We start from the raw sequence: 25,536 nt of genomic DNA, 5'->3' as shown, positions 1-25,536 counted from the left end.
GGAGAGGACAGCATGGACTGATCAATATCTCATCTTGATCGTGAGTGGACCAATTTATGTCTGATCTTGACCATGGGAGAACTAATTCATGTCTGGTGTTGACCATGGGTGGACTCTTTAATGTCTGATCTTGACCATGGATGGACTACTTCATGTCTGATCTTGATCATGGGTGGACTGATTCATGTCTGATCTTGACCATAGGAGGACTAACTCATGTCTGATCTTGACCATGGGTAGACTACTTAATGTCAGATCTTGATCATGAGTGGACTAATTCATGTCTGATTTGACCAAGGGAGGAATAACTCTGATCTTGGCCATGTATAAACTGATTCACATATGATCTTGACCATGGGTGGACTGATTCAAATCTTATCTTCATCATGGGTGTATGCTTTAATTTGGAAGAGGCAGGAGGCCTTGGGGAGTGGCTGGAAGTGAGATGACAGATTCTCATCTAAGTGGACTCTTCTGGCTGTATGGCCACTGTTTTAGGAATCCCTTAGTTGATAATGGATTAAACTGTGGTGGTACCTTTGGAAGAAAAAGAACAAGACAGTCTGTTTAAAAATTCAGAAAGTAAAACTTGGGGGATTTAGTTACTAATTCGCTATAGGGGATTTAAAAAATTGGTTATAAATATGCGTTCTCAAGTTTAAGGGAATGGGTAGATCATAGAAGCCAACCAAGAACAGTAGAGGAGGGCAAGACAAGCCAAGGGATAAGGAACTCATCAAAGGGAAAATATATGCTCAAGTTGAATTTGTTGAGTTTGCAATAATTGTAAGTATCTAGATGACAGTAACAAGCCATTATACAGGTGGAGGAGTCTGACTCTTGAAGGAAGGTCTGGGCTGAGTTTGTGAGCAATCACTAAACTGAGGAAGACAGACACCACTAGGGTGAGTGAGTGAGTGGAAGACTTTACCCATGGAAAGCATCCAGCAGAAGGTCAAGGGTTAGGGGAAGTAATGGGGAGAATACCAAGGGTCCATAGTACACTAAAGGTCCAAAACATAGAGGTACAATGAAAAATAGTATCATCAGGCCACAGTTGGTGAGGTAAGAAAATAATGTAAAATGTCATTCCAGAATCATCCATTAGAGGCTAAAGTACCAACATGGTGGAAATAACTTTAGTCAAGTGGTAGAGTTGGAAGTTGGGTGACAGGATACGGAGAAATGAATGAGCCATCTACAAAGTGAGGAAGAGCTCAGCCTTGGAGAAGTTTGGTTGGACAAAGAGGAGAGAAACTGCTAAGTAGAGTGCTCTGTGCAGTGCAGGAGAGTTTTCTTTGATTCAGCTGGAGAGATCTCAACATGTAGAGTAAAATCACAAAGGAAGGGAATATGGATCATAGACATGGAAGTTTTAGAGAGATCCTTCTCAGGCCTGGGTTTGGAAGCAATGATATGAAGGCAAAGCCTGCTGTAAGGTTACATATTTATCTTCGAGTCCAGAGGGAAGAATGTGAACGCTACAGATACAGCCACATTTGTTGGGGGAAACATAAGTGGGAGTTCGGGTGATAGTCTGATGGCTTCCCTTCCTTCAATTAAGTAAAAGGCAAATTGTTTTCTGAAAACGAGTGATGGAGAGAGTGTGTAAGGGGCTTCCGGAGAGTGTTGAAACTTGGATTAATCCAAAGAAAAATGAATTAGCTAACCCATGCTAGGACACTGAAAGGGCTAAGGGTAAAATGGAAAGCTCACTGATGTGGATGATTCAGTTCATAGGTGGTACAGATGGTACCTGGTTCAGGGTGTTCTCTAGCACGTGGGACAGAATTGGGGCCCTCAGAAGAGACTGACCTAATCCCTCAGTGTGTTGAATTACCATTCCTGTGAATAAGTCACCTTGAAAGGCAAAGGGATTTTATGTATATAACTGAGGTTATTATCAATTGACCCTACAATTGGATATCATCCCAGATTATGTGGTGGACCCAATGTAACCACACAAGCCCTAAAGGAGAGACATAAAAGAAAGTCAGAAAGGTGCCACAGGAGGAGAAGCCAGAGAGATCTGAAGCCTGAGGCAGACAGCACAATGGCTTCTAAGGGAAGGATCCCACAAACAAGGAAAGCGTAGGCACCAGAGGCTGCAGAGGACCCAGCTGACCGGAGTTTCACAACCACATGGGCACAAATACTGCCCACAACCTGAATAAGACCAGAAGCAGATTCTCCCCTAGGGGCTCCAGATCTGTGTCCAGTCTGGCGGCCTCTGTGACTTTGGCCTTGCAAGACCTTGAGCAGAGAACCTTCTAGTCCATGCTGGACCTCTGACTTGCAGAAGCTGCAAGATAACCAACATGTTTTGCACTGCTATGTTTGTAGTGATTGTTAGAGCAGCAAGAGAAAACTAATGCAATCCCTTTCATGGAAATGAGTGACTATTATGTTCATATTGTGTTGAAGCTTTTCTGAGGGGGGTTGTCCAATGAACAAATAGGCATAAATAAATTGCAAGTGCCACTGGATGAGGTGAGAAGAATCAGACTGTGGTCTGGGTTATGGAGTGAGAGAAGATGTGGCAGCCTTGGGAAAGTAAGGAATTGGGTGTCTTAGGGGTACTGAAAACCTGTTCTAGCAGCACCTAGATCACCTTTCCTCCAAAGCCAGCTCCTGTTTGAAAATATTCATTGACTCTTAGTTTTCACCAAATCATGTTTTCATGATTTATCCAGACACTAAATGTTTTTCAATATCTGCTTTTAAACAATCTTAGTGACAGCACATTGACTACCCCTCATATTAATGTTCCCTCAGCCAAGCCAGCTGTGATGGGGAGAATAATTGCTCCTAAATCTTTCCTCCTCTGAAATAGTGTTATAGGTCCACATGTTTGCCTTGGTGCCTTGGTGGCAGAATGTATTTTAGGCTCAGATATGTGACTCGATTTGGCCATAGGCATATTGGCAGATACAGATAGCACAATGTTGGAAATGTGTTTCTGCTGTTGGGCTTGCCTTCTTGAACTGCTTTTGCCATTAAATAGAAATGCTTAAGCAACCACTCCCACCGCCTTCTAGACTTGGGGTCCAGGATGAAGCAAAGCCACCTCAACCGGCTGTCTTTATCACTTTGATCTTGGACTTCCCAGCCTCCAGAACTGTAGGGCTGTTGTTTACAGGCTACTCAGCTAAATGGCATTTTGTTACAACAGCCCAAACAGATGAAGACACGTCTTCTATGAATAGATTATTTTCTTTGGCTAGAAAATCTTAGCATTCTTCTTATTGCAGATGACATCTCTGATCACTCTCTTGAAAGCCATTTTATCCCTCGAATCCAAAGAAAATGCCTCTGACTATTTTGTTTCTCCTATAGAATTAATCCTTATGCATGATCTCATTTGACCATGAAACCGATTTTACGGGGATAAGTGGGTCAGATACCATTACCTTGACTTTGTAAATAATGAGAAAATTAGTGCTCACACAAGTTGAGTCACTAAATCCTATTGGCACAGCCAATCAGGAACATAGATGGAGTCTTAGTCCAGAATGGACTGTCTCCTTGCTGAGCATCCACACACTTTATGGAATGTCTCCAGCCAAATCATAAGCTCCTACAAGGCTCAGCCTAAGTATGCTTATTTCTCATAATATTCAGCCTAGGGCTTGCATAGAGCAGATGTTTATTAGGTGCTCATTTACTGAAATAACATGAATGAAAGTTAATTTAATTAGATGCAAATAGCTCAGCAGAGTCTTTTTATCATCCCCACTCAATGAAGGCTCTAGGACATGGGTTTCTCCACTCGGCTTGCAAATATTGAACCTGATTTTCTCCTTCCTGACAAGAGCACACCCAGTGTTCCCTGGAAAAGGTTCACTTCAGATTTCCATGAAGCTGTATTATTGCCAACAATGAAGAGGTTGGGTGATTTTTGTCTACCTGCTTTCCATACGATATTAACTACACAGATTAATCATCATCAGTCACTATTATGTGCTGTCTTGTGAATTCCTCCTCTGAATTCCATGTACTTGATGGGGGCTCAATAGTTATTACCTGTTGGCTGACAGATTGACCTGCTGACATTACCTAATTTTGAACTGTGAATTTTAGGGACTGCAGAAAATATTTCCTCTGATATGTTGTGCTACGTAGAGAAACGAGAAACACCCCCACTAGCACCAAAGAATATCAGCGTTCATTGATGTTACACCTATTTGCATCAGAAAAGTGTCCCATTTGTCCTTAGTTTCTTTTACTCATGGTTTTATTGAGATATTGCTCAAATCCCATAAAGTTCCCTGATTTAGAGTGTCCAGCTGAGTGATTGTCAGCACATTCACAGAGTTGGGCAACCATTACCAATATCTAATTCCAGAACATTTTTATCACCCCAAAGAACCATTGTCTGTTAACTGTCACTCTTCATTTCTGCCCCTGATTGCCCTGGCCAACCACTAATCTGTTTTCTGTCTTTATGATTTGCCTATTCTGGACATTTCTAGTACGTGGAACTGCACAAAATGGGGCCTTTTCTATCTGTTCTTTCTCACTTAGCCTCATGTTTTCAAGGCTTATCCAGGCTGTCCCATGGCTCACTACCTTGTAACTTTCCTTTGCTGGGAAACATTCATTCGTAAGAGCATACTATATTTTGTTTAGACACTCATCAGTGGACGGATATCTCAGCTTCCAGCTTCCAATATGATGTTAGTATGAATATGCTGCTAGGAACATCTGTGTGCAAGAGTTCTTGTGGTGGTATGTTTTCATTTCTCTCAATTACATACCTGGAGTGGAACTGCAGGATCACTTGGTAGCTCTCTCTTAAGCATTTTGAGAAACTGCCTTTTCTCAAGTGGCTGGATTAATTTTGACATGCATGAGGATTCTTAGTTGCTTTTTGTCTTTGGTTTCATTGATATCCTTTGGCAATCAAATATTTTGATTATTGACTGTTAAGCTAATTAAGAAGTCGCTATTCTGAAAGCAATGATGAGGAAGAGAGGTCATGTAAATTCTCCCAAATCCCAGTTGAAGCCAATGCTAATTATTAGATTTATCCATTTATTTACGAATTTAGAGTAAATGCATTAATAGTAAAGAGTGAGGAAACCTTTAAAGTCCACACGTCTCCTTGGCTACTCTGTTCTAAAAATAATTAGTATGGTAGGCAGAACATGTTTTTTGTTCTGTTTTGTTTTTGTTTTTTTGAACATGGGGTTTGATTGCAAGAACTTTTATTTAGTGAATCCTCTTCTTGAGAAAAAAAAAAAAACATGCCAGGAAAAACCATCAGAGTCATTTTTTCAGGTCTTTTGAGGTTCCAGATACCACATTTGAAAATTGATTAAGTTGCCCTTTTTAATTACAGAACCCTTCCCTGAAAATACAGAGGAAGCCACACTATGTCCAGAAATCACATCTGCTACTATTCTTGTGTCACTGACATTTGAACAATAAAAAGGGCTGATGGCCAAAACAGCTGGACTTAAAAAGAGTAAGATCTAGAGCGTCTGTGATAGGGTTCTTTGCTGCCAGATACCTTTGTAGAGATATGATTTAAAGGACCACCTACTATATTTCTTATATAAATCTTTTTTTTTCTTATATAAATCTCATTTTAGGCTAACATCTCCTTTACATTCCTGTAAGAGTTTCACTTTCTAAAGCAAGTGAACACATTTCACATTTGTATTGTCAGTTAGATGGAAGTGGCCATTGACGGTAAATGAGAGAGAGAGAGAGAGAGAGAGAGAGAGAGAGAGAGAGAGGAGTTATGTGAATAAAAAAGGCATTTAAATACTGAGAAGAGAATCTCAAGGAGTAAAAACAATCAGACACAGTAACATTTCTCAGATGGGTCTGTGGGACCCAATAGATTTCTCGGTTCAATTCAGGGAATCTAGGTTGGTGAGAAATCTCAACGGTGGTCACTCAGTTTAATTCCCTTATAAAGGGGGCACCTGGGTGGCTCAGCGGTTGAGCGTCTGCCTTTGGCTCGGGGCGTGATCCCGGGGTCCTGGGATCGAGTCCCACATTGGGCTCCTCACAGGGAGCCTGCTTCTCCCTCTGCCTGTGTCTCTGCCTATATCCCTGTGTCTCTCATGAAAAAATAAATAAAATCTTTTTTAAAAATTCCCTTATAAAGACGTGTAAGGAGGTAATGATATTTGATGAACACATCAGACCTCCCAGCTAGGATCAAAGGTTTGGGGTAAATGAGGAATGTTAGAGCTGCTATCCCAGTAACTACCGCTCACTGTATTCCCACCTTCCATTCTGTCTCTTCTAAGGAGAGTCTTGCCTCTTTCCCACTCTTTCTCTTTCAGTTCATCACTCTATGGGGTGCTTCCTGTGTGCCATTGACCTGAGCCCCTAGTAATAAGCAATGCAGAGTCCCTTCACATGAACGTGGCACTTGTGTAAAAGGGTTCTTCCTGACATGGCTGACCCTATTTTTCACTAAATAGAATGTATTTTTTTTTCTTCCCCCTCTTTTTTCCTTGCAGGCACACAGAATGCAAGAGAAACACATTTTGCTATATTTGCATGTCATGTGAAGCATTCATTTCTATTCCTTCTGGCTAGCAGCACTTTCTGTTCAATTAGAGAGAGAACAACAATGCACAAAGAGAGGAGAATTCCCTTCCAGAACTTGGGGAAAGAGCTTACAAATCGCTCTGTCAAGCCTAGTACATCTGGCAGGTTCCTCTTTTCTTAGAGAAGGGCAGGAAGGTAACATATGATATAATACTTTCTTAAAAATCCTGAGTGAATAAAGTAGTCTTGAGAGAAAGTTCCCAGATATGGATTACCTATAAAAAGAATAAAAGGAATGAACATTGAAGATTTTTCATCACCGTAAACAAATAATTTGTGATCGCTCTACACTCAACCCACAAATAGGACCAAGAATTAGAAGTGCCCCTAGCTGACCGGCATATACATATATCATTGGTCTGGTGTAATGAAGATTACCTGATAAAGATCACAATATGACAGTTTTCCTTTTGCATTGGCTGCTGAACAGCCAGAAACGGTTTTCTGCGGCCGGCGAGCTATTGATCCAGCTCTCTCCTGTCAGTGATGCAGTTAATGGGAATTCCACAGGCAAATAAAAGCTACATTTTGTCTTCATTTTCATCTGAAATATGAGCTGGTCCTTTGTACTCTAGACAGTCATTTATTACTCATTTTCCTTTATTGATGTTTATGAGCTGAAGCATAAAATGATTCTCCAATGCAGTTTAACTCAGGCAGCAGTTGACACTGTGCCCATGATTACTGATGCCCCATCAGCTGCATGAAGTCCATGAATCACGGTTTGCTTTTCATTGGTCTTGGAGGCAGCACACAGTAGAGAGTATCCTTAAAAAGCAACCGAGCTGGAGCTGAAGAAATATGTCGATTTATCTTCATAGGGAGTGAGGGGAAAAAGAATGCCCCCATCCCTGACGGCACCCACACCGCGGCGAAGGGCTTCTTGTCCTCGACATTCGAGGGGTGGCTGTTCCCTACTGCATGGGGGGGACTTCTCCCAAATTGGTTCATTATTTTAAAAACATTTGGAGCGAAATTATTATTACGAAAATCTTCTCAGTGGAATTAGGAGTCCTGAAAAAGCACAGGTGCATGTGCCACCGGACCCAGAATACACAGCCCCACACAGCGACGGGGGCAGCCCGGTCACTCAATTCATTCGTAAAATGGTAAGAACAATCAATACTGTGGAGAAGTATTTTTTTATATGCAGTTATTAACTCATAAGCTACAGTATATCTCATCTCATTTCGACAACAGCTGAGGTCTCCACCTGCCCCTGGAGACCCCTGCAGGTCCCATTATGAGAATCATAAATAATATGTGCTAATGAGATATGAATTGATTATGTTGGAAAAGCTGACATTTTCATCCATCATTCTAAATGATGTTTAACAATGGATTACCAGCCAGTAATTCCTCTGATATGAGATTAAATAAAATAGCCGGCTGTTTCAGCAGGCTAGCTCAAGGAGATGGCAATAAATCTGCTCAATTACTGTATTACCAATCCGTTTTTCACTGCTAAGGATATTATTATTTCATTTAGACTTGTTCATGCATCATAGATTATTTTATTTCAGGCAGTCAATGGGAGAAACCACAGCGTTTTATTCAGTGAGCTGCGTGGCAGTGGGCTTCGCCCGAGTACAGTAAATGCCCCTCTGCGGGCCCCAAACACACCCAGGAGAGGTTGCCCGGCTGCCCCAGGCTGAGCGGGCGGCCGAGCTGCATCTTAGAAAGACGCATTTTGCTTTCAACCTAATTTTCTTTACTTATCTGAAAAGTCTCCACCAAAGGATACCGCCTAAGAAACTGATCGATCGAAACGAGATTATTAGACCCTCTAAGATGATTTGGTCTTCATCTCAATCCTGTAGCAGATTGAGAATTAGGTCACAGAGACTATTCTTTGGCCTGGCAAATTAGATTAGCAGCCACTGCAGTACAAAGGGTGGCCCTTCTCCTCGTGCCAAGCACACAGACAACACGCACACTTTATTGATGAGAAACCTGGATCGGCAGGAAGCATTTCCCTGGCGTTCCCAGGATCACTCATCATTGCTAACAGCTGTAATCAAGTTTTGGGCCTGAGCTCAACGATTGTCTATGATAGCAAAATAAAAGCAGGAAGAATTACCCTTCAATGAAGAACTCGTCGATCCCGCGCATCATTCCCATGACCACCTCTGTATTAATTGACTTAATGGAGTCAGGATGGGCACCTGCTAAGGGCGGGGCCCTATGCCAAGCAGTGCACAGGTACAAGAGGCCGCATGTGGTTCTGGCCTGATGGGCTGCATCGGAAGGGCCCCTGCCCCCGCTGGGAGGGCACAGGCCCACAGCGCTACCTCGGACCTCACGCATCTGCGCCTCTTGCCTCTGCGCTTCAGGGTCCCTCTACCAACACAGAGACTTGAGATGCCACTCGGGGCCACCAATGCTCATGCAGCCCGGAAGTGGAGATTAATGTCACAGGTGACAAATCTTTGACAGAGCTGGTGGTCAGATTCTTTTCTCTCCTTACTGCCAACTGCTCTGGGGAGACCCTGTGTGTGTGTCCCCAGGAGACAGCCTGGCAAGTCTGAGTAAGTAGTGACCACACCGAGCAGCGGCCAGCTGTGTCACACCCACACCGCTCGCCTCTTCCTCCTCCCTTCCCTCACCTCTGTCCTCCTCACTCCTGTTTGTTGGGATTGCACCCCCTAAAGGGGTCACAGGAGCCAGGAAGCCCTTGATCTAGCTCTGGTTTCTGGGGGAGCCCAGGCTGAAATAATGTGTGACCCCAGAAAGCAGACTTCAGGGGGGATGGTGGATCTGGGTTCTTCTGTGACCCAGCAGTGATGAGGAACCTGCAGCTGGTCATGGAAGGTGGTGGCAGCCTCTGTGAGGCTGTGGCACGGCCGTTTCTAAGGATGCTGTCATAAAGTCTGGACAATGTTGGAAAATCTGGTGAGCTGTGGTTTTTGCCCGGGAAGGGTTCTGATAATTATGAGATTAAGGATTACGGAAAGGACGGGCTTTGGGCTTCTTGGCAAACAAAACAACAGGTTCAGAGAAGCCCAGTACTACTGTGATTTTCGGTGACAGCCAGGGACCCCGACGGCGGCATCCCAGGTGAACGTGGTGGCCAGCACCCAGCCAGAGGTGTGCCACAGGCCCCAGGGACAGAATGGGCTGCCTTTCCAGGATGGAAAAGGAAGAGCTGGGGCCCTGACACCTGAGACAGGATGGGGACACTTGAGTGGCAGACTGGAGACTCTCAATCTCCAAATTCTTCTGAAGCTTTTGAGTTCAGAGTAAAGCTCTGCTTCTCTGTTGGGTGCAGAGCCACCTTCCTGTGCCCGTGAGCTCTGCACGGGCTCGTCTGTGCAGGAGCATCATAGAACCATGCTCTTCCGCAGGCTGTGTTGTTGTTTTAGCTGCAGCTGCCAGGCCACGAGGAGGATGGTCATGTTTCAGCACTGTCTGTGCCAGAAAACATTCGTCTCTGCTCAAGGAGGGGCAGCCTGTGTGCAGGAGTGAGCCGCACCGCTCAGAGTCAGGCCCGGCACTCCTAAGATAATGGTCATCAGTTTTGCTCCCATGGTGAGCACATGACTAATAGGATCTTCACCCTCTTTTTCTATACAAAAATGAAGTTAGGTCGCACTTAAAATATCTTTAAAGAGTAAATACGTAGTTGTATGTGATAAATCATATTGCTCACACCAACTTTGCAATGTTCACCATAGAAATTTTCATGTCAATTTATATACAAAGAAAACTAAAATCAGATGGGTAAAATATCTTTCCTAAAATCATCAAAATAACACATGACAGAGTTGGAATTCCACCCACTTTATTTTCCTGTTCCTCTTCTCTTTTGAATTATTTAAAATCATTTTAAGAACCAGGCCTTCAGGAACACCTGGGCGGCTCAGTGGTTGAGCATCTGCCTTCAGCTCAGGGCGTGATCCCAAGGGTCCTGGTATTGAGTCCCACATTGGGCTCCCCACAGGGAGCCTGTTTCCCCCTCTGTCTGTGTCTCTGCCTCTCTCTCTGGGTCTCTCATGAATAAATAAATAAATCTTAAAAAAAAAAGAACTGGGCTTTCAAATTCCTAGTACAAACTGTCATTTCTCTATGAGGACCATTTGAACATATGAGGACCATTTGAACATATGAGGACCATTTGAACATATGAGGAGATGAACATATCCCATAAACAGGAGTTGTGTTAGTATCCCCTGACTGGAAAAATATGTGAAACAGCAAAGAACTACAAGAAAATTGTTAATATTTTTTCCAAATTAATATGTATGTGATTAATTATAAAAGCATCAACATGCATTTGAAAGAGAGCAATTAGTAGGTATACAAAACATATGTGTAGTTGGAACCAAACTTAGTTTTCACTTAGTTTTATAGAGGCTGGTGTTAGTTAGGGTTCTCAGGGAACAAAACCAAAGGATCTCTCCACATATATATGGAGAGATATTAATTGTAAGGAATTGCCTCATGCAGTTATGGCAGCTGACAAGAGCCATGACCTATCACCGGCCAGCTAGAGAGTCAGGAGAGCTGGCGGTGCTGGCAGTGTAGTTGAGTTTCGAGTCTGAAAGGCCCAAGACCCAGGAGAGTCAATGGTGTCATGTAGCTCCATCCCAAAGGCTATTTCTTTCAAAAAGAGAAAAAGCAGATGTCTTTATTGGAAGATAGCCAGTCAGGAGGAGGTCCCGTTTACTGGGGGGAAGGGTTTTATCCCACTCAGACCTTTGCCTGATTAGATGAGGTCCACCACATTAGGAAGAGCAATCTGCTTTACTCAGTCTACCAGTTCAAACACTGATCTCATTCAGAAAAACTCTCACAGACACACTCAGAATAATGTTTGGCCAATGTCAAGGCACCCCATGGGTGGCCTGGTCAAGTTGACATATAAAATTAGCAATCATAAGACAAAGATTTTTGAAAAAATTCTTTAATTCTAAGTGGTTAAGAGCCAAATTGGAAGGCATTAAGTGTACCATCTAATTCCCATTGTGTTCTTTGCTTCTTATACCTCACAGTGCAACCAGGAATGAAGGAGTGGATAGAAGGGGGCAGGTGTGGGCATGCTAGTCACTTGGAGGGATATGGCAGGTGTTTTATATGGATGTGTGTGTGCCTGAGTGTGGTGTAGAGGAGGTGGAGGTATACGGTGGATGTATTAATGGCCTCCACTCTCCATCCCTCCTTTGATCTACACCTTGTGCAGTGAGACTCTGGAGACTCTTTGACAAAAAAGGCAGGGTCTTTTTTGGTTCCTTGAGTCTAGCTTAGTCTGTAGCTCAGTTAACTATACATGGAAACACAGGGAAATATATGGTATTATACATTAATGCAAAATTTTATTTATATTTATTTATTTTTAAAGATTTTATTTATTTATTCATGAGAAACACAGAGAGAAGGGCAGAGACACAGGCAGAAGGAGAAGCAGGCTCCACGCAGGGAGCCTGATGTGGAACTTGATCCCAGAACTTCAGGATCATGCTCTGAGTTGAAGGCAGATGCTCAACTGCTGAGCCACCCAGTCATCCCAACTAATGTAGAATTCTAAAACAAAATTTAAAAAACATTATATTATCTGGGTGTCTATTCTTCTATAAGTAGCCTGTAAATGTGGCAATGCTGATGGGGGCCAGCACCACAGAAGGCCTGGCCTGAGCGTGACTGGGACAACCTGCTGGACAGGATGTGGCCCAGTCACCCTGCCACCCAACCAACAGCCAGCTGACCCCCAGATATATCACATGGACAGACGAATGGCTGCATCAGCCCATCTCACCAGCCCACAGCCCCCAGACCACACCCCAAATAGCTCTACAGGCCTCCAACAGCATAGAGTCTGCATCATGGCAGAAAAGAGGTCAATACATTGGCAATAGAATTTCTGTTGTGATAAGAGCAAATATGGAAGAGAGAGTCCTCAGTGAAGGCCTTTCCAGGGTGGTGGCAATTGGGATGAAAACTTAATGATAAGGAACCAGTGTTCAGAAAGAGGGACTTTTTCCAGTCCTGGGAAAATGGGTTGGGAAGGTCTCGAGAGGGGAACAGAGTTGCGGTGATCAGAATTTCCCCAGGTGGGCAGGGGTGAGTCAAACACAAATGATGGCTTTGCAGAGCGGTGGAATTCTGATAGAACATTATTTCTTAACTGGTGGAAGGGGGTCTGTATAGAAACAGGGAGTCCTGGCGGAGCCAATGGTGAAAACTTCTTTTGTAGGGTTCAGAGGCCAGAGTGAGCTACAGATGGACAAGGTGGGCTGTTGTATGCTTAGGATCCTAATGTCCACCTGTTTTCAAAATATAACATCTTTGACATTTGAGAAGTGTCAGGCTATGGTTCCTGAAATTCTTTCCGCTTGGTTTAGGACTGGAAGAGGAAAGGGCTGTTTTTAAGCTTCTGGGTAGGGAGATATTGGGCACAAAAAGATATGCAGAGCTAGAAAAAAAATCAGGTCTTACTGGGGTGGTCTGACCATTTTTCTCTGAATGCTATGATTTAAAAAGGACATTAACAAACTTGACTATGTGCAGAGAACCTCAAAGGTCACAGGCTAAAAGTCAACTCATGGTCAACCAATACAGGTTCTCAGAGTGAAAGGCATCCCCCCAAAAAGGTTCCTAAATAACCTAGATACTTTCAATAAAGAAAGATGTGCATACTTTTCTAATAGCAAGATTATTTTGAATTAGTCATGACTGGAGGAGGGCATAATTCCTCTAGCTCTTCTCATTAAACTCTTCCCAATTAGCCCGTGATGACTCTGTGACAAAAAACAGAAGCATGCTGGGGGGCTCTGGCATAACTTGGGTGTCCCCCACTCACCTCTCAGAAACACAGCTGGAAGGTGGGTCTTTCCAAACCCATGCCATTCTGACAGCCCCATGTTGCTGCACCCCTACCCTGCTGCCCCTGCCTCTTTCTAGTAATAGGAGCAACAAATGCCTCCTCTCCCCCAAATACAAACTGCTGAATAGTAAGCAACTATGTATCATCATCCCGCACTGCCCCCACGCCCCCCACAGACTTGCAGTAATATGTATTCCTGGCAAAATGTGTTTAGGGATCAACGGAAATAAGACAAATTATTTGTTCTTAAACAATCCAAATACAGAATATTGTGTTGATAAATGTGGAAAGATATTGTATGTGATTCCACAATTGTCTTTAGGTATAGGGTCCTTCTTACTCCTGTCTCTAAAGTTTATGTCATGAGGAATGAAAAGAGGGTAAAGGGGCACGGACCTCAGTTACGTGGACTTGTGCTCATACAAGCACTGCTAACTTTTATACAGATACCAAGTTATGGTGTATATGGGATGGGATGTTATAGCTTTAATTTGTATTGAACACAAATGGGTCATCTCAAGTATCAGTAATTTATCAAGCATTACGTTATTATTGCATATCTCATTAAAATGAGCAAAAATCCCAGTAATCATAGCTCCTTACCCCTTGCAAATGCCAAGATGAGAGACAAATTCATGAACGAGATATGTAGAAAGTAGCTTGTCCAGGGGCATCTGGATGGCTCAGTTGGTTGGGTGTCAGATTCTTGGCTTCAGCTAAGGTCGTGATCTCAGGGGGGTGGGATGGAGCCCCGCGTGAGGCTCTGTGCTCAGCCATGAGTCTGTTTGGGATTCTTTCCCTCTCTCTTTGTCCCTCCCACTCGTGTTCACTCTCTATCTCTCTAAAATAAAATATAAAATCTTAAAAAAATAAAAGAAAGAAAGTCGCTTGTCCTAGGTGGGTGAAAGAGACCGTTTGTCCTAGAGGGAAGTATTGCAGTCAAGTCCTAAGGAATGTCTTGAGGTCTATGCAAAAATAGGCAATGGTAGTTTCTAAACTTCTGCTCAACAGTGAGAACTGGTCTAATCTTCCCTTTCTTCTTGAGTCTGACCTACTCGTGATGAGACATGGTTGGTAATAGAAAATTCTTCTCGAAGACAGTCTGTCAGTGCTGATGAGTGAATTCGTTCTGGGTGAAGGGGAGAAGGGAAGAAAAAGCTCTGTAGCTACAGCTCAGTGAGATGGAAGTGGAGGGGGGCCGTGAGACTGATGCACCTGACCTGGAAGCAGTGTGTGAGGCTGCACCAGTCCACAGGGCTGGTGACTGGCAGTGGTTGCCTGAGTGCTCAAGGCCATGACTTTACTCAATGTTACTGTTATTCTGATGGTGGTGGTACTCGGTGTGAACCATGAGCTAAGTGCTAATGTGTAACAATAACAAGGAGATCCAGCTTGTGATAATACACCAGCTCAAGGATATGTCTCCATGAGTCAATCAGGGAAAGAGCGTAACTTCCCTCTTAGCTTGGTCAAAGATATCTGGGTTCGTTCACCAACAGTCACCTTCCATAATTCAGAATGCTTTCTTTTAAATCCTCAAAACCCATACACTCTATACATGTCTCCAAACATACCTGAGAATGTTGAGACTATGTTAAATCTCTGTTCAAACATCATGACCTGTACAAGTGCAGACGGTCAAGGCAGATGCGGTTGTCCTGTTCTGAATGGCCACAGTGCTGGGAGATATCTTATCTTTCTGATGAAGGAATAATACGGTGATCATCATAACCAGGGAGTGTTACTGAATTTCACTTTATTTTACACCATGAAATAGCTACTGTTTTTACCCCTGTCTTAAAGATAGTGCTGAGGCTAAGATAACTTGAGTAGTTTATGATCACACATGTGCTAAGTGGTAGAGAGAAGATGAAAATCTATGTGTTTTTTTTTAAAGATTGTATTTATTTATTTATTCATGAGAGACACGGAGAGAGAGGCAGAGACACAGGCAGAGGAAGCAGGCTCTCTGCGGGGAGCCCGATGCAGGACCCGATTCCCAGACACTGGGATCATGACCTGAGCCAAAGGCAGAGGCTCAACCGCTGAACTACCCAGGTGCCCCCAAACCCATGTGTTTCTGACTCTGAAGTCTGGTGCTTAACAACTAGTGGTTATAAGCACTAGATTTGGGGAATCTCTCATTTTCCACTCAGGCTTAGTATCTGACTTCATCTGAATTCACCTCAAAATCAAATAGTTCAGATCAAAGCAAACCACAGAGAGTTCATTTAAATCTTTGTGCAAATTGATCTTAAAAATCAATGCAACCAAAGTGATTGAACACTTACTGTATTCAGGTACCCCACCCACCCCAAGTTCTGAAGAAAATGCTGGGTGAGGCACAGTGCCCAGATGCGGAAATCAGGGGGAGGAAGAGACACTTCTGGGGAGGGACCATCACACCCCGTTGTCAAAGGATCTGAGAGATCGAAGCACGTGCCTCTCATCTCATCCTGGTCTGGCTGGAGATGTCTTTCTTACCTCAGGTCTGTCGGGGTCAGGGGCGCACCTGATGGAGAGGAAGGAAGAATACTGTAGACAAAAGGGAAATCATTTATAAAGGGAAAATATGGTATATTGTGGAAACCGTAAATCTAGAAGAAATACAGGTCCATGTTGGTGTTAGCATCATTCCTTCTGCTATGTTTAGGTGATTCCTGTGGAGCAGAGACAAAAATAAATATTAAATATCTCTTCTGGATTTCATAGTCTGTTTTGAGGTACTTCTTGTATTAGATATGGATTGAGGTGAAGGTTCACGTTTTTGCCTATAGAAATCAAATTGCTTCAGCAACGTTTATTTAAAGGTCATTCTTCCTCCTTTGGATTGCTTTTTTTTATCTTCATCAAAAATCAGTTGGGCATATTTGTATGGTTCTCTTTCTGGGCTCTCTATTTTGTTCCATTGATCTATGTGTCTATCTTTGAGTCACACCGTCTTGATTAATTCAGCTGTATAGTAAGCCTTAATATAGAGAAGAATACTTCCTCTCAGTTTATTCTCTTTGAAAAATTATTTCAGCTATTCTATGGCCTTTTTCTTTACATATAACGGTTTGAATACGCTTGCGTATTATCTGCAAATTACGTTGCCTGCATTTTGATAGCAACTGTATTAAACTTACAGATGAATTTAGGGAGAATTGATGTCTTTACTACATGAAAACTTGCAGCAGATGAGCACAGCATATCTCTCCATTTATTTAGGTCTTCTTTTATTTTTTTAATGATTGTTTTGTAATTTTTCATATATGGATTCTATCCATGTTTTCAAAGATTTACACTAAGTACTTCATCTCCTCTGAGGTGCTTTTAAATAGCATCGTGCTTTGAACTTTGGTTTCTGCATGTTCATTGTTAGGATAGAAAAAGACAAATGATATTTGGTATTGAACTTGTATTTTCCAACTTTGCTGAACTCAGTTCTTGGAGATTTGTTGTAAATTATTAGGTTTGTTATAAATTCTTTGGAATTTTCTCTATGAACAATCATTTCTTATGTAAATAGGGATCCTGATCTTTCTTCCTTTCCAATTTGTAGAACTTTCATATTTTTTTTCTTGCCCAAATTTGAATTGTATTGGCCCAAACTTCCAGGGCTCTGTCAGATACCAGTGGTGAGAGTGGGCATCTTTGCTTTGCTCCCCATCGTAGAGTGAAAGTATTCAGTCTTCCACCACTGAGTGTGACATTAGCAATAGCTTTTTTTTGGTAGATGTTCTTTATCAAGTTGAAGAAGTTCCCCTATATTTCTAGTATGCTGAGGATTTTATCAGTATGTTTTAAATTTTGTTAAACCCTTTCATCAGTATGTTTTAATTTTAAACATAATCATCAGTATGTTTTAAATTTTGTTAAACCCTTTCTTTGTAATGCTTTATATGATTGTATTATTTTTATTCTTTAGTTTTATGTTAGATTTTATTAATGGTTTTCAAATATTGAACCAACCTTCCTTGCATACTTGAAATGTTGTTCATGCTACATTATACTTTTCACACATTGCTGGATTCAATTAGCTAATATTTTGTTGAGGAATTTTATTTTATTTTATTTTTAAATTTTTATTTATTTATGATAGAGAGAGAGAGAGAGAGAGAGAGAGAGAGAGAGGCAGAGACACAGGCAGAGGGAGAAGCAGGCTCCATGCACTGGGAGCCCGACGTGGGATTCGATCAAAGGCAGGCGCCAAACCGCTGCGCCACCCAGGGATCCCTGTTGAGGAATTTTATATTTAACTTCATGAGTTGTCTTTGTCTCCAGTTTTCTTTTTTTGTACTGCCTATATCTACTTTTTTTTTATATCAAGATGATATTAGCTTCATAAAATGAGTTAGGAAGTATACCCTCCTATTTTTTGACAGATTGAGATTGTTTAAAATTATTAATTCTTTAAATGTTTGATAAAGACCTTCAGTGGAACAATATAGACATGGATATTTATTTTAAAGAGGCTTTAAATTTACATATAAATTCTTTCATGTTTGCAGGACTACTCTGGTTGTTTATTTCTTTGAATAAGATCTGGCAATTTGTGAACTAAAAGAATTGGTCATTTTCTTGTATGTTGTTGAATTTTTGAACATAAAGTTGTTCATAGTAGTCTCTTATTCCTACTATTGGCTGCAAGATCTGTAGGATCTTTGTTTCATCCTTTGGTAAGTTGTGTTTGTCTGTTTGCTTATTTATTTAATATTCCTCAGTCTTGCTAAAGATTAATTGATTTAATTGATATTTTATTATTATCAAAGAGTCAGCTTTTTTGTTTTAGTGAATTCTTTATTGTTTGTATTTAATTTTGTTGATGTCTATTGTTATCTCTATCATGTTCTGTGGTGATCAGTGATTCTATCCATTGTCATTCCCACTGCTATTTAGACCATCCAGTGAGTTATAGTTTTGACAGTTATATATTTCAGTTCCCTAATTCCCAAATAGGTCCCTTTACTATAGTTTTAAAACATTTTAAATGTGTTTCAAGACAATGTATAATTGTGTATTCGAGCCATTTTATGATGAATACTCTAAAATTCTTATTAGATATTGATAGCGTGCTATTCACCTCAATGTTGGGGTCAATTGGTTTTCTTATCATGGTTATTTTTATCTCTTGATTCTATTTAAATCTTCTATTTTGCATGTACTCTTTTCAGGTCTAGCCTGTAGGTCCTGGGCTATTTTTGTGGCCTATAGTTCCAGTGACAATTTCATTTCATCGCTGGAGCCCTTTCAATGTTATTATGGTCAGCTTCATTCTCCTGGTGTCACTGAAGCTCCAGAAGTCTTGTCAATGTTGCCTGGATCACTGCTACCATCAGGTATGAATTAGGGAAACACCATATCTGGGTCCTTTTCTGCCCCTGAATGGAGGGCCAGGAGATACAGGGCCGGTTGGTGCAACAGGTGCCAGAGATGAGGCTACCGCGACTCTGTCTGTGTGTGGGGTGGGTCTCCACCTGCTCTTTGCTGACCCTGGCCCCGGGGCAGATTGGACCATTACTGCTTGGGTTTGGAGATAGCTTATGGATTCTGCTATCACTGCTTCCAACCCTGTGTGCGGGGCTGGCATGGGGAGAACAGGGAAGCCTTCAGATGCTACAGCAGAGTGGGCTGCCAGTGCCTGGTGGGCATCAGACAGCATTTCTCCTCCAGATGTCTGCTGGGATGCCCCTCCTACAATGCTCGCTGGAGACAGCAGCCTTTCTGCTTGGTTGACTGTCCATACCTGTTGGTAGTTCTGAGTGGCTGTCTTCCCAGTACCCACATCAGAGTGGAAACAACATCCAGGAAACACACTGTTCTGCTGTTACCCAAGTCCTGAGACCACCTTAAGTCTGCTTCCTCCACCTTTCAGAGTCCTTTCATGATGTTCTGCTGACTTATATTCCCACTGTATTTAGAGGAGAGGAGCAGGCTGTCTTGCCTCAAAACATAGGCTTTTTGCTTTGAAGTTTAGAATACTTTTCCTTCATCCTGAAGACTTTTTGTTTTTGTACCGGAAGTCAACAGGCCTTTGATACCTTGTAAATGATCCCCAACTTTAAAAAGAGAGAGAATGAGTTCAAAATGTTGGTCAAGTCCTCTGCTATAGAATTGAAGGTTGATGAAGCCAGAGAGCAAGGGTAGAAGGGCAGATCTGCTAACTGGCTTGTGTTCAGGTGGATTGGAAGAGAGCATCTGGCTCAGCGACTCCAAAGGGGAGGTAAGGGTGTTGGGGAGTCAAAGTCCACACAGAGCTGGCATGTTCCATTCTGACATAGGGGTGTGGTTTTCCTTGGGAGGAAATATAGCAATTTTTCCATATAAGGGCATTAAAATAAGTGCTCTTTAGAGTCCTAAAGACAATATATTAAAAAATAATGATATGAAGTAATACAACTGAAAGCATTATGAAGTGGTCATGGTTGGATGCCAAAAATCAACATGGATAAGTAAGTAAAGCTAAATCAGTCGCAGAGTTATTGGAGATTAAAATAAAACCAATACTTCTGCAGTGAGCTCAACTGGTAATGATGCCTATAAACCATATTTGGATGACAGGACCATTTAGCATTTTCTTTAAGTAGTGTGACTGCCCTAATGACAGCTATTTTATTTTTCTGAGACAATTTTTCACGGCAAATTAAGTTTAATCACATCATTTTTGCTTTATTTTGATAAGCACACAACTCTACCCCAAGACCTATGGGCTGGCATGTAGCTGACTGATGGTGGTGAAGTCATGCCCATGGCAGCAGGGCTCAAGCACCTCAACTTCTCTTCCTGAGGTCAAGCCATTGCACCAAGTTTAAGGGTCAAGATGATACCTTGTTGCTGGGAAAGAGTCATTGTTAACCTGAAATCTGTAAGAACTCAGCCAAATATAGTGTTTTTTTTTTTAAAAAATTATTTATTTATTTATGATAGTCACAGAGAGAGAGAGAGAGAATGAGGCAGAGACATAGGGAGAGGGAGAAGCAGGCTCCATGCACCGGGAGCCCGATGTGGGATTTGATCCCGGGTCTCCAGGATCGTGCCCTGGGCCAAAGGCAGGCGCCAAACCGCTGCGCCACCCAGGGATCCCCACCAAATATAGTGTCTTAACAAAAGTAATTCCTCAGGAGAGGAGCCCCACTCATATGAGAGGGCTAAGGAGAGGAAAAAGAAAGGCTGAAGTCACAGCCCCAGAAGGCAGCGTTTATTAGCAGTTAATGTTAATTCCAAACCAAATATTTGTTTGCCAGGTTTGAGAATATGGAAAAATCTCATGGATATCAGATACCCCTAATTACACTAATGAAAAGAATAGCTATTTATTTATTTATTTATTTATTTATTTATTTATTTATTTATGATTGAGGGAGAGAGCAGGGGGAGGGTAGAGGGAGAGGGTGAGAGAGAACCTCCCGAAGACTCTCCACTGAGTGTGGAGCCCAAAGTGGGGCTAGATCTCACCACCCTGAGATCATGACCTAAGCTGACATCAAGAGTCAGGTGCTCAACTGATGAGCCACCCAGGTGCCCCAGAGCTGACCTAAATCTCAAAGAAGGAAATTTCTTCTTCATATCGATAAATGTCTGTAGGATGCATTAGACGTTCATAGGGCTAAGGCTCATGATTTCACAACTACTTCAAGCATGTGAATACACAGCCAGCAGGCAGCGTGGGGGAGATACACCTAAGTTACATATAAGTAGAAATAAAGGGAAAACATTATGTGGTAAATGTGTGGATCAGAGGATTATTTTTCCCGTGGTCTTATTGACCTGAAAGGGAATACCTAGACACATTTCATATTCTTGTCTTTTTCCTGTGGTCAGTGTCCAGTTTCCTGAAGTTGTGTGAGTCATCTGATATTTATAGAAGTGTCTATATTATTGGATTTTGCAAACCTGTGATCCCTTCTCATCTTAAATTTTGAAAATATCCTATTCCTCCCAGTCTGAGCTGGCTTCAGTGTTAGGTGAATGAATTTGCATGCACCTCTCAGTCCAATAAAGATCGACATCCTCCATTTCTGTTTTGGGGCTGTGGCTTTGAGATAACTAAGGTTTTTGAGAATATAGGCTTCATGTAGCACTCAATCCCCTCCACAAGCATGAGGACTGGTGCAACCAACAAAGGAAAATAATTTGAAAATTTGCATTGTACTTGGTAAGTCAGTCTTCATCAGATAACTGAGTAGGTATCTGCCGCTGAGTGGCTCTGGCACTCTGACCTAATTGAGACTGCACATTTCCCATCTGTAAATTAATTTGGGTGGAACTAGGTGAGTTAAAGTGTTAAGAGCTGTAAGATTGTGCCAGCTAGCTGCTCCAAGACCAGAACAAAACTGAAAGAAAGCACAAGCATTAGGCCCTGTAGCCCATCATCAGTGAGGTCTTGAAACTTTCCTGTGCGCTGGTTGGTGCATGAACCAGTTAGCGTGGGTTATACTAGACGAACATTGACTTCTCTGAAGACTATGTATAAGGCTTGAAAAGAAGGTCTCATCTGAAAAATATGAAGAAAAAACAGAGAAGGGATCCCTGGGTGGTGCAGCGGTTTAGCGCCTGCCTTTGGCCCAGGGCGCGATCCTGGAGACCCGGGATCGAGTCCCACATCGGGCTCCCGGTGCATGGAGCCTGCTTCTCCCTCTCCCTATGTCTCTGCCTCTCTCTCTCTCTGTGTGTGTGTGTGACTATCATAAATAAATAAAAATTAAAAAAATGTTTAAAACATGCTTTAAAAAAAAGAAAAAACAGAGAAAATCAGAAAGGAAGTTGAATCAAATAGTCATAAACATCCCCAAATCAAAACTGGTCTGTGTGTTTGCAGAAGCAAACAAAGCTTCCAAAGGAAGCTTCTCTCCGGGGAAGGTTCCCGTCACTTCCTCATGGAGTATCTGCAGGATGGCAAAGAATAAAAACAGGAACCAAGACACAGTGATGGAAAGGTATTTGCTGGTGTACGGTAGCATTTATTTTTTAAAAATCATGCTTCACAAACATAGGTTAAAAATGAATAATACAAGAGGGCTTACATCCAAAGATATTGACGTAGTGAAACACTGGGGCACCTGCACCCCAATGTTCACAGCAGCAGTGTCCGCAAGAGCTAAACTGTGGGAGGAGCCTCAATGTCTTTCTATGGATGAATGGATAGAGAAGATGTGGTCTATATATACAATGGAATATTACTCAGCCATCAGAAAGGACGAATACCCACTATTTACATTGATGTGATGGAACTAGCGGGTATTATGTTGAGTGAAGTAAGTCAGTTGGAGAAGGACAATCATCACATGGTCTCACTTATATGGGGAGTATAAGAAATAGTGAAAGGCATTATAAGGGAAAGGAGGGGAAATGAGTGGGAAAAATTAGGGAAAGAGACAAACCATGAGAGACTTCTAACTCTGGGAAACACACTAAGGGTTGTGGAAGAAGAGTTGGGTGGGGGGACAGCGTAGCTGGGTGATGGGCACTGGGGAAGGGACTTGATGGGATGAGCACTGGGTGTTATACTATATGTTGGCAAATTGAATTTAAATTTAAAAAAATGTAAAACAAAACGAAACAAAATAAGAGGGCTTACATCTTGTGTCCTATGACTTTGCTGAACTCAGTCTCTTGTTCTAGAAATTTTTCTGCATCTCCTTAATATTCCTAGGTGGACAATCATGCCATCTGCAAATTGGGAGGGTTTTCTTTCTTCCTTTATGATCTGTATGCTGCTTTCTTTTCATAGACTTAATGGACCAGACAGAACTTGCAGCTTTGTGTTGAACAAGGTGGTGAGAGCAAACACGCGGCCTTTAAGAGAAAGCATTCAGTCTTTCCCTGTTACATAATAGTAGCTGTAGGTTTTTGTAGATATTCTATCAAATTGACAAACTTCCCATGTATTCCAATTTATTGGAAGAGTTCTATCATGAACAGGTGTTCAATCATGTCACTTGCTTTTTCATCATCAATTGATATTATCATGTGATTTTTCTTTGTTAGCTGGTTGATGTGGTGGACTGCATTGGTTTATTTTCAAATATAGAACCTACCTTGTATCTCTTGAATAAATCTCATGTGCTCCTGGTATGTAACTGTTTTGAGCGAACTGCTAAATTGTGTTTGATGGTATTTTGTTATGGATTTTTATACCTACATTCGTGAGGATTGTAGCTTTTATATCTTTGTTTTTTCTTTTTTTCCTTCTACTATCTTTGTTTGGGTATCAGAGTAATATGAGCTTCAATAGAATGAATTTGGATTTCTCCTGCCTCTTCTATTTCTTGGAAGAGACTGTGTAGAATTGGTGTTAAAATTATCCTGTGAAACTCTCTTGGTCTGCAGATTTCTCTTCTGAGATCTTGTAAATTATATATATATATATATATATTTTCCCTTTATAGGTATAGGGCTATTGAGCTAATATAGGGCATATTGGCTGAGTTGTCGTCTGTATTTTCTGAAGAATTGGCCCATGTCATCTCAGGTGTGAAATGTATAATGCCAGTCAGGGGTGGAAGTCAGGCTCTCTCTTGTGTTGCCCTGAGCCTGCAAGGGCTAGGGTGTGTTCCCACCTGGCAGGGATGTAAGCCACTGCTGTGCTTTTGGCCTCCCTTGACAGCACTCGGAAGATAGCTGGGTACCTCGGTACAGCCAGGGAGAAGCCATCCGGGTCTCCCCTGACCACCTGTCAGAGCAGCAGCTCCCGCCTACAGAGTTCGGGAGTTTGAAGACATCCCAGCTGCTAGTCTGAAAGTTGACAGTGATCTTCCTTCATTTTCTTTCTGCCTGGACTTTGAGCAGGTCCCAGGTGGGACTTTCCATCCCACCTATTGCAGGCCCTGGAGTTGGGCTCTCTCTCTCCTGCCCTTGCTAAGCGATACTCAGCGCACATCGTTTCATCTCTCTATCCCTGGCTTCTTACGGCTTTAACTCCACTTGCCCTGGCTTTGAGCCACCATCCCTCTCAGCATGGCTTGTTCCTACCTCTGCGGAGAGGGTGCTAATTATCCAGGTGCCTACCATTAAAGGAACCACAGTGAAAAGTTCCTTTTACTCTCTCAAATGAAGCAAATCTCTCACAACTTTGCCAGTCATTCCCCATTAAATTCACTTTGTAAGTGTGTGCATAGTGGGTTCATAAACAGATCACATGACAATTTTGGTTAAAAGTCGGAGACTAGGGATGAGGAACTCAGCAGGTCCTCTCTCTGTCCCTCCTTTATGTGGTGTTTTCCTGATCAGTGAGAACTGCTTGGGAGGTTGAGTGATGCCCTCCCAGAGAGTGAAATGAGAATCTCTTGGAGGTGGTATCTGGGCCAAGGATGAAACTCTCTTCACCAACTTATAGCTTAGAGATGGAAGTCAATTTCTGCACCCTGTCAATAAATTAGTAGGATTTGGCAATTCCTGGACTTTCGATAGGGTTTAAGTTAGCATTCTGAAATAATCAGAATGGAAAAATATCTTGATTACATGTGTCTATAAAAAAGATGAACGAAGACTTCTTTGATCTTATCATTTAGAGCCCATCAAGAAAATAATGAAAAAGCCACCATCTTATCCCTCCTGCAGGAGACTCCGCTGGGCCCGTGTTTCATTGCATCCAGGTGTGCTCTCATTGGGTCGGGTGGCCCATCCCAGAGGCATCCTTGGTCCTCACGACTTCATGTTAAAGAAGCTGACAGATGGGATGGTTGGTGGTCGGCCCTGTAAGATTCCGGGGAACAGGAGGTGCTGACTCCCATGCGTGGGAGCCCTTCCTCTTACCATTGTGGTTCTCTGACAGAAGATGCTGTCGCTGGATTTTTCACAGAGGAGGTAGCTCCATTCGTGGAGGCTTGTCTTCCATAGGCCACAGGGAGGGCTGGGAAATGGCACCAGTGGTGGATGTGTCGTCCCAGAAATGCTGGAGGCTCTGCACCATTTCCTGCAATGCATGAGCCCCTGGGGCTGGATTCCTAGGGAATGGGTGCACTTCTCCTTCTTGAGCTGGTTAGCGGCTGAGAATCAAACTTTTTAAAAAAGATTTTATTTATTTATTTGACAGAGACAGAGAGAAAGCAACGCAGGAGGAGCAGCAGGCAGTGAGAAGCAGACTCCCCGCTGAGTGGACAGCGTGATGCAGGGCTCGATCCAAGGACCCTGGGATCATGACCTTAACCAACTGAGCCACCCAG

Source organism: Nyctereutes procyonoides, unplaced genomic scaffold, assembly GCF_905146905.1.
Source record: "Nyctereutes procyonoides isolate TBG_1078 unplaced genomic scaffold, NYPRO_anot_genome, whole genome shotgun sequence".
Classification (NCBI taxonomy): Eukaryota; Metazoa; Chordata; class Mammalia; order Carnivora; family Canidae; genus Nyctereutes; species Nyctereutes procyonoides.
Note: the sequence above shows the minus strand (reverse complement) of the source record.